This window comes from Entelurus aequoreus, linkage group LG17, assembly GCF_033978785.1.
Source record: "Entelurus aequoreus isolate RoL-2023_Sb linkage group LG17, RoL_Eaeq_v1.1, whole genome shotgun sequence".
NCBI classification, from domain to species: Eukaryota; Metazoa; Chordata; class Actinopteri; order Syngnathiformes; family Syngnathidae; genus Entelurus; species Entelurus aequoreus.
Window position 1 is genome coordinate 28,354,477 of NC_084747.1, and position 15,314 is coordinate 28,369,790.

The following is a 15,314-nucleotide window of genomic DNA, read 5'->3' on the forward strand; positions in this document are numbered from 1 at the left end:
ATTTTGTACATAGTGTATGTAATGTAGTAACATTCATAACAACATGTTATATTTACCTATTTTAATAATTTTAAGTATACTGCAGCGCACTCATGTCACAGACGCATCCGAACTTTCGCTATTTCCTTCATTACATGTCCCTAACAGTATATCCACTCTAAAGGACCACGACAAGTACCTTAAAAGGTAAGTGGCCCGTACAGGGATCGAACCCGCAACCTTGGCGTTATTAGCACCACGCTCTAACCAACTGAGCTAACCGGCCGTGTAAAAACAGCAGGTTTGATTTGTGTTGGTGGGGGTCAGCGTGGGCTCATATCCATGCCTATGACTACTGGAAGTATCTTTATTTTAACTTAATAATTCAGGTTGTTTTTTTATTATGATTTAATTTTTACTTATGATTTTATTCACCGTCTTGTATTTTTATGTATCTTTAAAGCACTTTTAATTGCCTCGTGTACAAATTGTGCTCTATATATACACTTGCCTTGACAGGTGTAAAAATAAGTTAACCACTGGAAAATAATAATAGTAATACAATACATATTAGATCATATGATTATTATTATTATTATTATATTATAATACATAATATTAATAAAATAATTGTATTAATTGTATAGCCCTTTTCTACCTTAAAGGTACTCAAAGCGCTTTGACACTTTTTCCACATTCACACACACACACACACATTCACACACTGATGGCGGGAGCTGCCATGCAAGGCTCTAACCACCACCTATCAGGAGCAAGGGTGTAGTGTCTTGCCCAAGGTTGGTAGAAGGTGGGGATCGAACCAGGAACCCTCAGGTTGCTGGCACGGATAATAATAGTAATACGGATAATAATAGTAATACAATAAATATTAGATCATATGATTTTTATTATTATTATTATTATTGTATTATAATACATAATAATAATACAACAATTGGCAAGACAATTTTAACTGTACATGGATTTTTTGTAACTTTTTAACTCTCTTAAAGGGGAACTGCACTTTTTTTTTTTTAAATGTTGCCTATCATATATGTGAGACAAGAACAAGAAAAAATTATTTTGACTTATTTTTTGCTTAAATTCATTCTTGTCTGTGGTTATCGTTTTTATATTGATATTATCTTGATTTTGTATGTACTTTATGTCATATTTTATTCATTACGGTACTTTTTCGTCACTTACTGTTTGTCTTTGGTACACTAATGTGTATATTATAGGCCATTGGGTCTTTGTTTTATTTTTGCAAAAATATATATCTATTTTTATATTGCTCTTTTTATCTTTGGCATGAACATTATTATGTAAACTCAGAGTTATTATTTTTGTTGTTGTTGTTGTTGTTGCTATTTTTGTATTACAAAATGGTATTATTGATCATGTTGTACTGCATTGTAATCTTTTGTTTTGTGATTGTGTGGACAATTTTGCCTGGACCCCAGGAAGAATAGTCTCCACTGCGGTGTAGACTAATGGGGATCCTTAATAAACTAAACTAAATATATGTTTTCTTTTTCTTAATGCATTCTAAATTGTAAATAACCGTTAGCATGAGGTGGCTAACAATGAGGCGGCTAACAATGAGGCTAATAGAGCAGATCCAGCTCAAGTGTAAGTCTAGGCATCATGTAGCAGTATTAATAAGTGATAAAAAAAAATAAGTGGCCCGTACGGGGATCGAACCCGAGACCTTGGCGTTATTAGCACCACGCTCTAACCAACTGAGCTAACCGGCCGTGTAAAGACAACAGGATTAATTTGTGTTTGTTGGGGTCAGAGTGAGCTCATATGTGTTCCTATGACCACTGGAAGTATTTTTATTTTAACTAAATACGTTTATTCCTATGATGATTTTATTTATGATTTTGTTAGCCTTCTTGTAATTGTATGCATCTGTCGAAATTGTGCTCTATAAATAAACTTAAATAACCAGGAAGTATTTTTATTTTAACTTAATAATTCAGGTTTGTTTTTTATGATGATTTTATTTTTACCTATGATTTTATTCGCCATCTTGTAATTTTATGCATCTTTAAAGCACTTTTAATTGCCTCATGTACAAATTGTGCTCATACATACACTTGACAAGTGTAAAAACAGGTTAACCACTGGAAAATAATAATAGTAATACAATAAATATTAGATCATATGATTATTATTATTATTATATTATAATACATAATATTAATACAATAATTGGCAAGACAGAATTAAATTGGTTACTTGTAGAGCGCTTTTCTACCTTCAAGGTACTCAAAGCGCTTTGACACTATTTCCACATTCACCCATTCACACACACATTCACACACTGATGGCGGGAGCTGCCATGCAAGGCCCTAACCACCACCCATCAGGAGCAAGGGTGAAATGTCTTGCCCAAGGACACAACTGACGTGACGAGGTTGGTCGAAGGTGGGGATTGAACCAGGAACCCTCAGGTTGCTGGCACGGATAATAATAGTAATACGGATAATAATAGTAATACAATATATATTAGATCATATGATTATTATTATTATTCCATCCATCCATCCATTTTCTACCGCTTGTCCCTTTCGGGGTGGCAGGGGGTGGCTGGAGCCTATCTCAACTGCATTTGGGCGGAAGGCGGGGTACACCCTGGACAAGTCGCCACCTCATCACAGGGCCAACACAGATATTATTATTATTATATTATAATATATGATAATAATACAACAATTGGCAAGACAATTTTAACTGTGCATGGATTTTTTTGTAACTTTTTAACTCTCTTAAAGGGGAACTGCACTTTTTTTTTCAAATGTTGCCTATCATTCACAATCCTTATGTGAGACAAGAACAAATTGTTTTGACTTATTTTTTGCTTAAATTCATTCTTGCTTGTGGTTATCGTTTTTATATTGATATTATCTTGATTTTGTAAGTACTTTATGTCATATTTTATTCATTATGGTACTTTTTTGTCTCTTACTGTTTGTCTTTGGAACACTAATGTGTATATTATAGGCTTTTGGTTCTTAGTTTTATTTTTGCAAAAATATATATCTATTTTTATATTGCTCTTTTTATCTTTGGCATGAACATTATTATGTAAACTCGGAGTTATTGTTTTTTTTTGTTGCTATTTTTGTATTACAAAATTGTTTTATTGATCATGTTGTACTGCATTGTAATCTTTTGTTTTGTGATTGTGTGGAGTTTTTTGCCTGGACCCCAGGAAGAATAGTCTCCACTGCGGTGTGGACTAATGGGGATCCTTAATAAACTAAACTAAATATATGTTTTTCTTTTTTTTAATGCATTCTAAATTGTAAATAATCGTTAGCATGAGGTGGCTAACAATAAGGCGGCTAACAATGAGGCTAATAGAGCAGATCCAGCTCAAGTGTAACTCTAGGCATCATGTAGCAGTATTAATAAGTGATAAAAAAAAAGGTAAGTGGCCCGTACGGGGATCGAACCCGCGACCTTGGCGTTATTAGCACCACGCTCTAACCAACTGAGCTAACCGGCCGTGTAAAGGCTGCAGGATTAATTTGTGTTTGTTGGGGTCAGCGTGAGCTCATATGTGTTCCTATGACCACTGGAAGTATTTTTATTTGAACTAAATAAGTTTACTTCTATGATGATTTTATTTATAATTTTGTTTGCCTTCTTGTAATTTTATGCATCTGTACAAATTGTGCTCCAAAAATAAACTTGCCCTGCCAAGTGTAAAAATAAGTTACCCCCTGTAAAATAATAATAATAATAATACATTATATCATTATAATACATCATAATAAAAATACAATATCTGGAAAGACATTTAATTTTAACTGTACATGGATTTTTTTCTTAGAGGAGAACTGCACATTTTTTTAATGCATTCTAAACCGTGGGGTGGCTAAGAATGCAGCTCATGGGGCATGTAGCAGTATTCACGGTTTCCCGCAGCGCTTTGTTGTTAAGGCGGCCGCCTTAACAAAGAACCACCGCCTAAACTAAAGTCTTAACAAGCTGCTACGCTTCGTTCTGCCTCTGCCTCTGTCAGTACGTCTCTGCAGCACCCAGCATTGTCCCACCCACAGAACCATCTGATTGGTTACACGCAGAGCGGTAACAGCCAATCACCAGTGCATATTCAGAGCGCATGTAACAGCCAATCAGCAGTGCGTATTCAGAGCTCATAGAGTCAGTGCTCCTGCGGTGTGGTGAGCAGAAAGGTGTTTAGCAGGTGAGCATAAGGCAGTGGACTCTCCCCAAATTATAATAAACACCTCCCAGTCAACTACTAGTAACATCACTATGAACCCGTTGACCTTCTAGAAACATAAGCGGCAGCTCAGCTCGCTCGCAGTCCTTGAGGTGAAGGCTAATTAGCTTTTAGTGTAACATTAGCTCACTGTGCAGTGTGTGTGTGTGTGTGTGTGTGTGTGTGTGTGTGTGTGTGTGTGTGTGTGTGTGTGTGTCTGAGAGAAAGACAAGCATTATTGACCTACAGTTAACAACTAAGTCATTTCACTTTACCTTTTTCTGTGTTGATTGAGCTGTGTTGAAGCAGCAAAAAAGGACATTATGTTAAATGAAGAGTTTCTGTCTCTGATAGTTGATATAATAATGTAACTGCATCATAAAGCCTACATGAACTCCATGGTGTTCAGGGATGAATAGTATCTCCTATTGCTATTGTACTATGTTTTCAGCTATAGTTACATTAATCATTAGTAATGTAGCAGCCTAGTTTTGAATGGCAGGGTCCCAGCTATCACATGTTGATAAAAATATAACATTTACATAATAAAAATCAACTACAGGCTTCCCAAATGCTGTAATAAATGAAGCATGATGAGTTGAGCATATGTCAGCATGTGGCTCCACTTTTAACTCTTTTTTTCAAACGGTTATTGCAAACGCTTACTTACAGTAAGTCATTAATTTGACTTATTAAGTCATTTTTTTGACTTAGTAAGTCATTATTTTGTACATAGTGTATGTAATGTAGTAACATTCATAACAACATGTTATATTTATCTATTTTAAGTATACTGCAGCGCACTCATGTCACAGACGCATCCGAACTTTCGCTATTTCCTTCATTACATGTCCCTAACAGTATATCCACTCTAAAGGACCACGACAAGTACCTTAAAAGATAAGTGGCCCGTACGGGAATCGAACCCGCGACCTTGGCGTTATTAGCACCACGCTCTAACCAACTGAGCTAACCGGCCGTGTAAAAACAACAGGTTTGATTTGTGTTGGTGGGAGTCAGCGTGGGCTCATATCCATGCCTATGACTACTGGAAGTATCTTTATTTTTAACTTAATAATTCAGGTTGGTTTTTTATTATGATTTTATTTTTACTTATGATTTTATTCGCCGTCTTGCAATTTTATGCATCTTTAAAGCACTTTTAATTGCCTTGTGTACAAATTGTGCTCTATATATACACTTGCCTTGACAGGTGGAAAAATAAGTTAACCACTGGAAAATAATAATAGTAATACAATAAATATTAGACCATATGCTTATTATTATTATTATTATTATTATTATTATATTATAATTCATAATATTAATACAATAATTGTATTAATTGTATAGCGCTTTTCTACCTTAAAGGTACTCAAAGCGCTTTGACACTATTTCCACACACACACACACACATTCACACACTGATGGCGGGAGCTGCCATGCGAGGCCCTAACCACCACCCATCAGGAGCAAGGGTGTATCTTGCCCAATGTTGGTAGAAGGTGGGGATCGAACCAGGAACCCTCAGGTTGCTGGCACGGATAATAATAGTAATACGGATAATAATAGTAATACAATAAATATTAGATCATATGATGATTATTATTATTATATTATAATACATAATAATAATACAACTATTGGCAAGACAATTTTAACTGTACATGGATTTTTTGTAACTTTTTAACTCTCTTAAAGGGGAACTGCACTTTTTTTTTTAAATGTTGCCTATCAAATACCGTATGTGAGACAAGAACAACAACAAATTATTTTGACTTATTCTTTGCTTAAATTCATTCTTGTTTGGGGTTATCGTTTTTATATTGATATTATTTTGATTTTGTATGTACTTTATGTCATATTTTATTCATTATGGTACTTTTTCGTCACCTACTGTTTGTCTTTGGTACACTAATGTGTATATTATAGGCCATTGGTTCTTTGTTTTATTTTTGCAAAAATATACATCTATTTTTATATTGCTCTTTTTATCTTTGGTATGAACATTATTGTGTAAACTCGAAGTTATTATTTTTTTTTATTTTTTTTGTTGTTGCTATTTTTGTATTACAAAATGGTATTATTGATCATGTTATACTGCATTGTAATCTTTTGTTTTGTGATTGTGTGGAGTTTTTTGCTTGGACCCCAGGAAGAATAGTCTCCACTGCGGTGTGGACTAATGGGAATCCTTAATAAACTAAACTAAATATATGTTTTTCTTTTTTTTAATGCATTCTAAATTGTAAATAATCGTTAGCATGAGGTGGCTAACAATGAGGCGGCTAACAATGAGGCTAATAGAGCAGATCCAGCTCAAGTGTAACTCTAGGCATCATGTAGCAGTATTAATAAGTGATAAAAAAAAAGGAAAGTGGCCCGTACGGGGATTGAACCCGCGACCTTGGCGTTATTAGCACCACGCTCTAACCAACTGAGCTAACCGGCCATGTAAAGGCTGCAGGATTAATTTGTGTTTGTTGGGGTCAGAGTGAGCTCATATGTGTTCCTATGACCACTGGAAGTATTTTTATTTTAACTAAATAAGTTTACTTCTATGATGATTTTATTTATAATTTTGTTTGCCTTCTTGTAATTTTATGCATCTGTACAAATTGTGCTCCAAAAATAAACTTGCCTTGCCAAGTTTAAAAATAAGTTACCCCCTGTAAAATAATAATAATAATACATTATATCATTATAATACATCATAATAAAAATACAATAATTGGAAAGACATTTAATTTGAACTGTACATGGATTTTTTTCTTAGAGGAGAACTGCACATTTTTTTAATGCATTCTAAACCGTGGGGTTGCTAAGAATGCAGCTCATGGGGCATGTAGCAGTATTCACGGTTTCCCGCAGCGCTTTGTTGTTAAGGCGGCCGCCTTAACAAAGAACCACCGCCTAAACTAAAGTCTTAACAAGCTGCTACGCTTCGTTCTGCCTCTGCCTCTGTCAGTACGTCTCTGCAGCACCCAGCATTGTCCCACCCACAGAACCATCTGATTGGTTACACGCAGAGCGGTAACAGCCAATCAGCAGTGCATATTCAGAGCGCATGTAACAGCCAATCAGCAGTGCATATTCAGAGCTCATAGAGTTAGTGCTCCTGCGGTGTGGTGAGCAGAAAGGTGTTTAGCAGGTGAGCATAAGGCAGCGGACTCTCCCCAAATTATAATAAACACCTCCCAGTCAACTACTAGTAACATCACTATGAGCCCGTTGACCTTCTAGAAACATAAGCGGCAGCTCAGCTCGCTCGCAGTCCTTGAGGTGAAGGCTAATTAGCTTTTAGCGTAACGTTAGCTCACTGTGCGGTGTGTGTGTGTGTGTGTGTGTGTGTGTGTGTGTGTGTGTGTGTGTGTGTGTGTGTGTGTGTGTGTGTGTGTGTGTGTGTGTGTGTGTCTGTCTGAGAGAAAGACAAGCATTATTGACCTACAGTTAACAACTATGTTATTTCACTTTACATTTTTCTGTGTTGATTGAGCTGTGTTGAAGCAGCAAAAAAGGACATTATGTTAAATGAAGAGTTTCTGTCTCTGATAGTTGATATAATAATGTAACTGCATCATAAAGCCTACATGAACTCCATGGTGTTCAGGGATGAATAGTCTCTCCTATTGCTATTGTACTATTTTTTCAGCTATAGTTACATTAATCATTAGTAATGTAGCAGCCTAGTTTTGAATGGCAGGGTCCCTGCTATCACATGTTGATAAAAATATAACATTTACATAATAAAAATCAACTACAGGCTTCCCAAATGCTGTAATAAATGAAGCATGATGAGTTGAGCATATGTCAGGTTGGGCTCCATTTTTAACTCTTTTTTTCAAACGCTTACTTACAGTAAGTCATTAATTTGACTTATTAAGTCATTATTTTGACTTAGTAAGTCATTATTTTGTACATAGTGTATGTAATGTAGTAACATTCATAACAACATGTTATATTTACCTATTTTAATAATTTTAAGTATACTGCTGCACACTCATGTCACAGACGCATCCGAACTTTCGCTATTTCCTTCATTACATGTCCCTAACAGTATATCCACTCTAAAGGACCACGACAAGTAGCTTAAAACATAAGTGGCCCGTACGGGGATCGAACCCGCGACCTTGGCGTTATTAGCACCACACTCTAACCAACTGAGCTAACCGGCCGTGTAAAAACAACAGGTTTGATTTGTGTTTGTGGGGGTCAGCGTGGGCTCATATCCATGCCTATGACTACTGGAAGTATCTTTATTTTAACTTATTAATTCAGGTTGTTTTTTTATTATGATTTAATTTTTACTTATGATTTTATTCACCGTCTTGTAATTTTATGCATCTTTAAAGCACTTTTAATTGCCTCGTGTACAAATTGTGCTGTATATATACACTTGCCTTGACAGGTGTAAAAATAAGTTAACCACTGGAAAATAATAATAGTAATACAATAAATATTAGATCATATGATTATGATTATTATTATTATATTATAATACATAATATTAATACAATAATTGTATTAATTGTATAGCCCTTTTCTACCTTAAAGGTACTCAAAGCACTTTGACACTATTTCCACATTCACACACACACACATTCACACACTGATGGCGGGAGCTGCCATGCAAGGCTCTAACCACCACCTATCAGGAGCAAGGGTGTAGTGTCTTGCCCAAGGTTGGTAGAAGGTGGGGATCGAACCAGGAACCCTCAGGTTGCTGGCACGGATAATAATAGTAATACGGATAATAATAGTAATACAATAAATATTTAACTGTACATGGATTTTTTGTAACTTTTTAACTCTCTTAAGGGGAACTGCACTTTTTTTTTTTAAATGTTGCCTATCATATATGTGAGACAAGAACAAGAACAAATTATTTTGGACTTATTTTTTGTTTAAATTCATTCTTGTTTGTGGTTATCGTTTTTATATTGATATAATCTTGATTTTGTATGTACTTTATGTCATATTTTATTCATTATCGTACTTTTTTGTCTCTTACTGTTTGTCTTTGGTACACTAATGTGTATATTATAGGCCATTGGTTCTTTGTTTTATTTTTGCAAAAATATATATCTAGTTTTATATTGCTCTTTTTATCTTTGGTATGAACATTATTATGTAAACTTGAAGTTATTGTTTTTTGTTGTTGTTGTTGTTGTTGTTATTTTTGTATTACAAAATGGTATTATTGATCATGTTATACTGCATTGTAATCTTTTGTTTTGTGATTGTGTGGAGTTTTTTGCCTGGACCCCAGGAATAATAGTCTCCACTGCGGTGTGGACTAATGGGGATCCTTAATAAACTAAACTATATATATGTTTTCTTTTTCTTAATGCATTCTAAATTGTAAATGACCGTTAGCATGAGGTGGCTAACAATGAGGCGGCTAACAATGAGGCTAATAGAGCAGATCCAGCTCAAGTGTAACTCTAAGCATCATGTAGCAGTATTGCTAAGTGCTAAAAAAAAGCAAGTGGCCTGTACGGGGATCGAACCCGCGACCTTGGCGTTATTAGCACCACGCTCTAACCAACTAAGCTAACTGGCCGTGTAAAGGCTGCAGGATTAATTTGTGTTTGTCGGGGTCAGCGTGAGCTCATATGTGTTCCTATGACTACTGGAAGTATTTTTATTTTAACTAAATAAGTTTATTTCTATGATGATTTTATGTATGATTTTGTTTGCCTTCTTGTAATTTTATGCATCTGTACAAATTGTGCTCTATAAATAAACTTGCCTTGCTAAGTGTAAAAATAAGTTACCCCCTGTAAAATAATAATAATAATAATACATTATATCATTATAATACATCATAATAATAATACAATGATTGGCAAGAAATTTAATTTTAACTGTACATGGATTTATTTCTTAAAGAAGAACTGCACTTTTTTTTAATGCATTCTGAACCGTGGGGTGGCTAAGAATGCAGCTCATGGGGCATGTAGCAGTATTCAGGGTTTCCCGCAGCGCTTTGTTGTTAAGGCGGCCACCTTAACAAAGAACCACCACCTAAACTAAAGTCTTATAAGCTGCTCTGCTTCGTTCTGCCTCTGTCAGTACGTCTCTGCAGCACCCAGCATTGTCCCACCCACAGAACCATCTGATTGGTTACACGCAGAGCGGTAACAGCCAATCACCAGTGCATATTCAGAGCGCATGTAACAGCCAATCAGCAGTGCATATTCAGAGCGCATGTAACAGCCAATCAGCAGTGCGTATTCAGAGCGCATGGAGTCAGTGCTCCTGCGGTGTGGTGAGCAGAAAGGTGTTTAGCAGGTGAGCATAAGGCAGTGGACTCTCCCCAAATTATAATAAACACCTCCCAGTCAACTACTAGTAACATCACTATGAGCCCGTTGACCTTCTAGAAACATAAGCGGCAGCTCAGCTCGCTCGCAGTCCTTGAGGTGAAGGCTAATTAGCTTTTAGTGTAACATTAGCTCACTGTGCGGTGTGTGGGTGTGTGTGTGTGTGTGTGTGTGTGTGTGTGTGTCTGTCTGAGAGAAAGACAAGCATTATTGACCTACAGTTAACAACTAAGTTATTTCACTTTACCTTTTTCTGTGTTGATTGAGCTGTGTTGAAGCAGCAAAATTATGTTAAATGAAGAGTTTCTGTCTCTGATAGTTGATATAATAATGTAACTGCATCATAAAGCCTACATGAACTCCATGGTGTTCAGGGATGAATAGTCTCTCCTTTTGCTATTGTACTATTTTTTCAGCTATAGTTACATTAATCATTAGTAATGTATAGGGATGATACTCGAAACCTGTTTTCCCGGTTGTTTGATAAGAAAAGAACCGAGTCCTCGGACTCGAATCCCTTTTTGAGAACCGGAACCCGTTATGGAGACCACTATAGTAAAGAAAAAGAGTTGATTCTTTATTCGAATCCCGTCCCGACCAGAAATGCTCCGTAAGACATCACAAGAAATGACGTCACGTAGCTCAGTCATTTGGCGCAGATAGCGAAAGCAGGAAAACAATGGACGGGAAAAAGCGCTCCAATGTGTAATAAAATTCAAAACAAAAGGTATAATCAATCGAATAACTTTACTGAGAGATTTGAGCAGGGTAAAACACACGACGAACACTTTTACGACCAACCGGAAACATAGCAACCAGGCTAGCAACGCACCTCCTTTACGGAAGCTGTCGCAACGTTCTTAAAGCAATATATATATATATATACAACATATCTCCCTTTTTTAACTTTTGTTTTTCTCTCCTTGTAAACAAAACAAAATCACACTGTATATGTGTTGTCTGTCTAATTATAAATAATGCAGACGAGGCGTGTTGGCTGAGTTCTTGACGTTTACTTTCACAGCGTGGCAACATGCAACACATTTCGGGGCTACCACGCATGCTCGTCACTCCCGTTGCATGCTGGGTAATGTAGTTGTTATATTCTCTAGCTCATAACATCTTTCCCCCTATAAAGAAATAATGTTAACTCAATAAAGTGTATTTCTTTTTTTAGCTTTAACTTTTCATTTTTTTAGCATTGTAACCACATTTGCAAACAACTTTTCTCTTCATAGAATTTTCTTTCAATAAAGAAATAAAGTGCAAAAATGTCAGAAGCATCATAACTAAATAAATGCTAATAAATGATAAATAACAAAATAACAAACAGTTATGTCAAATAGCAGCAGAAGTGCACTTTTTGGAGAGCTGTATTATTTTCAGTTTTGTGCCCAAGGGACTGATTTTATTTAACACTATATTATTATTTATACACCTATAGTGATCACAGAGACAGGTTGTTTTTGTGTTACTGTATATATTTGTTTCTCTGAAAAATCCCACTTAATATACTTTGGGTAACAACAGTCAATATTTATTTATTTTATTTTATTTTTTTAAGGTGGGTAACAGTCAATATTTATTTATTTATTAGATTTTATTTTTTTATTATATAGTAAAAGTGAGCTTTTGTTAAACCAAATATTGTGTGTTTTTTTCCATATACAACAACCTATCTGGACTCGATAAGAGAATCGATAAGGAACCGGTTCGATAAGAGGATTCGATAATAGGCTCGAACTCGATAATTCCTTATCAAACATCATCCCTAGTAATGTAGCAGCCTAGTTTTGAATGGCAGGGTCCCTGCTATCACATGTTGATAAAAATATAACATTTACATAATAAAAATCAACTACAGGCTTCCCAAATGCTGTAATAAATGAAGCATGATGAGTTGAGCATATGTCAGCATGTGGCCCCACTTTTAACTCTTTTTTAAAAACGCTTATTGCAAACGCTTACTTACAGTAAGTCATTAATTTGACTTACTAAGTCATTATTTTGACTTAGTAAGTTATTATTTTGTCATTATTTTGACATAGTAAATTAGTGAGTCAAAATATTGACTTACTAAGTCATAATAATGACATACTTAGTATCTCAGGTAACTAGGACTGTTTTGTGTATTGTTTTTACTTTACGGAAAAAATATCGAGATATATATCATACTGTATATCGGCATTCAGCATATGGAGCGGAAAACACAACCAAAAATTGTAGGCTTCCTCACGCGACGAAGCCGGCCTATGTCACCACAGTTTGTAGTCTATTGCCACCCCAGGCTGTGGTGGCAGCGATGAGATGGAGACGTGAAGGTGACAGGCCGAGTAACGCTGTTCCTTACACCCACCCAGCCCCTTCCCCCGGAGAGACACCACCTTAACTAACACATTTTCTGGGGGAAACACTGGTATTGCTAAGTGCTAAACAAGAAATACAACCACAAACATAATAAAACAATCACTTACTGTACAATGTTTGCTCTCACTAGGATGCCGACTAATGGGATGTTTATATCTTCCCGTTTAGATGAAGAATTAACCATAATCCTCACAAAGCGTTAACGAAAAAAAAATTGCCGCAAATGTATACATACAGCAATGTTAATATTTGGTTACATGTCCCTTGGCAAGTTTCACTGCAATAAGGCGCTTTTGGTAGCCATCCACAAGCTTCTGCTTGAATTTTTGACCACTCCTCTTGACAAAATTGGTGCAGTTGAGCTATATGTGTTGGTTTTCTGACATGGACTTGTTTCTTCAGCATTGTCCAAACGTTTAAGTCAGGCCATTCTAAAACCTTAATTCTAGCCTGATTTAGCCATTCCTTTACCACTTTTGACGTGTGTTTGGTGTCATTGTCCTGTTGGAACATCCAACTGCACCCAAGACCCAACCTCCAGGCTGATGATTTTAGGTTGTCCTGAAGAATTTGGAGGTAATCCTCTTCTTCATTGTCCCATTTACTCTCTGTGAAGCACCAGTTCCATTGGCAGCAAAACAGGCCCAGAGCATAATGCTACCACCACCATGCTTTGACGGTAGGGATGGTGTTCCTGGGATTAAAGGCCTCACCTTTTCTCCTCCAAACATATTAATGGGTATTGTGGCCAAACAGCTCAATTTTTGTTTCATCTGACATCACATGGACAGAGATAAGACCTTCTGGAGGAAAGTTCTGTGGTCAAAAATTGAGCTGTTTGGCCACAATACAAGTATGTGCTCCAATCACTCTATCACAAAAAAATAAGAGTTGTAGAAATTATTGGAAACTCGAGACAGCCATGACTTTATGTTCTTTACAAGTGTACATAAACTTTTGATCACCACTGTAAATAAGGTATTGTTGGCGGGTTTTGGAAGTTTTTTTAAAGGGCTTTGTAGGCAAAATAGAGGAATTACCATTGACTCCATTGTAAGCTGACTTTCACTAATGTTTATTTAGGATTTAGAATGGATATAAAAAGAAAAACACACGTGTGCTTGTCTTACATAAAGGAATGTGAATGACGGGCACAATTCCAACCAAAAGTGAAGTTCCCCTTTAAGGTGCACAATGGTGTTTTGTTTTGTCCTTTGATGTAGAGTCATTTCCAAGCATGGCATTACTGGGCGCATGTAAAGGCTTTGCAAAATAAACCTAAGAAGTCAGTTGAAATCTGGACCAAGACAAATGTACTGTGTGTACTGTACAAAGGGTTAGGCTAATACACACTCCAGTGTGTGCTTTTTAAAAAAACTGTGCAAACGTTTGAACAAAGTCATTACTTTGCAAAAATAAACAGTTCTTTGCAAGCAAACCTCGCCCGGCCTATTCATGCGCTCACATTTGAATGTGAGAGTTATTCAATCAGCTGAAAAGAACATCTCGTCACGTAAACACACCTCGTGGAACGTTGATAGCTTGAAATAGACGGCGTTGTTTTTTTTTTCAGCCTTATGTTCTTTTTTTCCCTTTTTTTTCTTTTTCTTACCCCGCCGTCTTAAGGTCTGGACAAACGTGCAGGACCACACGTTTGGGTGACGTGAGTCCCGCATGTTCCTCGACACTCTCACACAGATTAGCCCTTAAATGATGCATTCCTGCTTGTTATCGTGCAAGAGGTGGATCCTGGCCGAGGTCTGCATGCTCACATGCCGCACGCACTCACCGTTACTACGCCTTACTATTGCTTGCTCTCTGAGAGTGGAAGTTATACTTCCTCTCTGCCCTTTTTACTCAACTTTAAGGTTTTACTACTTATGTATAAAACTATATAGGGTCTAGCTCCATCCTACCTTGCTGATTGTATTGTACCATATGTCCCGGCAAGAAATCTGCGTTCAAAACTCCGGCTTATTAGTGATACCCAGAGCCCAAAAAAAGTCTGCGGGCTATAGAACGTTTTCTATTCGGGCTCCAGTACTCTGGAATGCCCTCCCGGTAACAGTTAGAGATGCTACCTCAGTAGAAGCATTTAAGTCCCATCTTAAAACTCATTTGTATACTCTAGCCCAGTGGTTCTTAACCTGGGTTCGATCGAACCCTAGGGGTTCGGTGAGTCGGCCTCAGGGGTTCGGCGGAGGTCAAAACACACCCGACTCATCGTGTGAATAAAAACTTCTCCCTATGAGCGTATTACGGATACGGCAACAGCAGAAATCAGACTGATTTGCAGGTGTGTAATTTGTTGTGAGTTTATGCACTGTGTTGGTTTTCTTGTTGGAACAAGGTGATGTTCATGCACGGTTCGTTTTGTGCACCAGTAAAAAAACATGGTAACACTT

General features: G+C 36.6%; 1 protein-coding gene and 7 non-coding genes across 8 annotated transcripts in view; all 8 read right to left on the reverse strand.

Moving 5' to 3' along the window:
• Positions 1-15,314, reverse strand: part of adgrv1 (adhesion G protein-coupled receptor V1) — a 472,167-nt gene that overhangs the window by 71,401 nt on the left and 385,452 nt on the right. The gene's annotated exons all lie outside the window — the stretch shown is intronic.
• Positions 192-265, reverse strand: trnai-aau (transfer RNA isoleucine (anticodon AAU)). Its single transcript has one exon. It is a non-coding gene; the product is annotated as a tRNA-Ile (tRNA).
• trnai-aau (transfer RNA isoleucine (anticodon AAU)) lies at positions 1,663-1,736 on the reverse strand. Its single transcript has one exon. It is a non-coding gene; the product is annotated as a tRNA-Ile (tRNA).
• On the reverse strand, positions 3,423-3,496 carry trnai-aau (transfer RNA isoleucine (anticodon AAU)). The gene has a single exon. It is a non-coding gene; the product is annotated as a tRNA-Ile (tRNA).
• On the reverse strand, positions 5,122-5,195 carry trnai-aau (transfer RNA isoleucine (anticodon AAU)). Its single transcript has one exon. It is a non-coding gene; the product is annotated as a tRNA-Ile (tRNA).
• Positions 6,595-6,668, reverse strand: trnai-aau (transfer RNA isoleucine (anticodon AAU)). The gene has a single exon. It is a non-coding gene; the product is annotated as a tRNA-Ile (tRNA).
• trnai-aau (transfer RNA isoleucine (anticodon AAU)) lies at positions 8,318-8,391 on the reverse strand. The gene has a single exon. It is a non-coding gene; the product is annotated as a tRNA-Ile (tRNA).
• Positions 9,706-9,779, reverse strand: trnai-aau (transfer RNA isoleucine (anticodon AAU)). The gene has a single exon. It is a non-coding gene; the product is annotated as a tRNA-Ile (tRNA).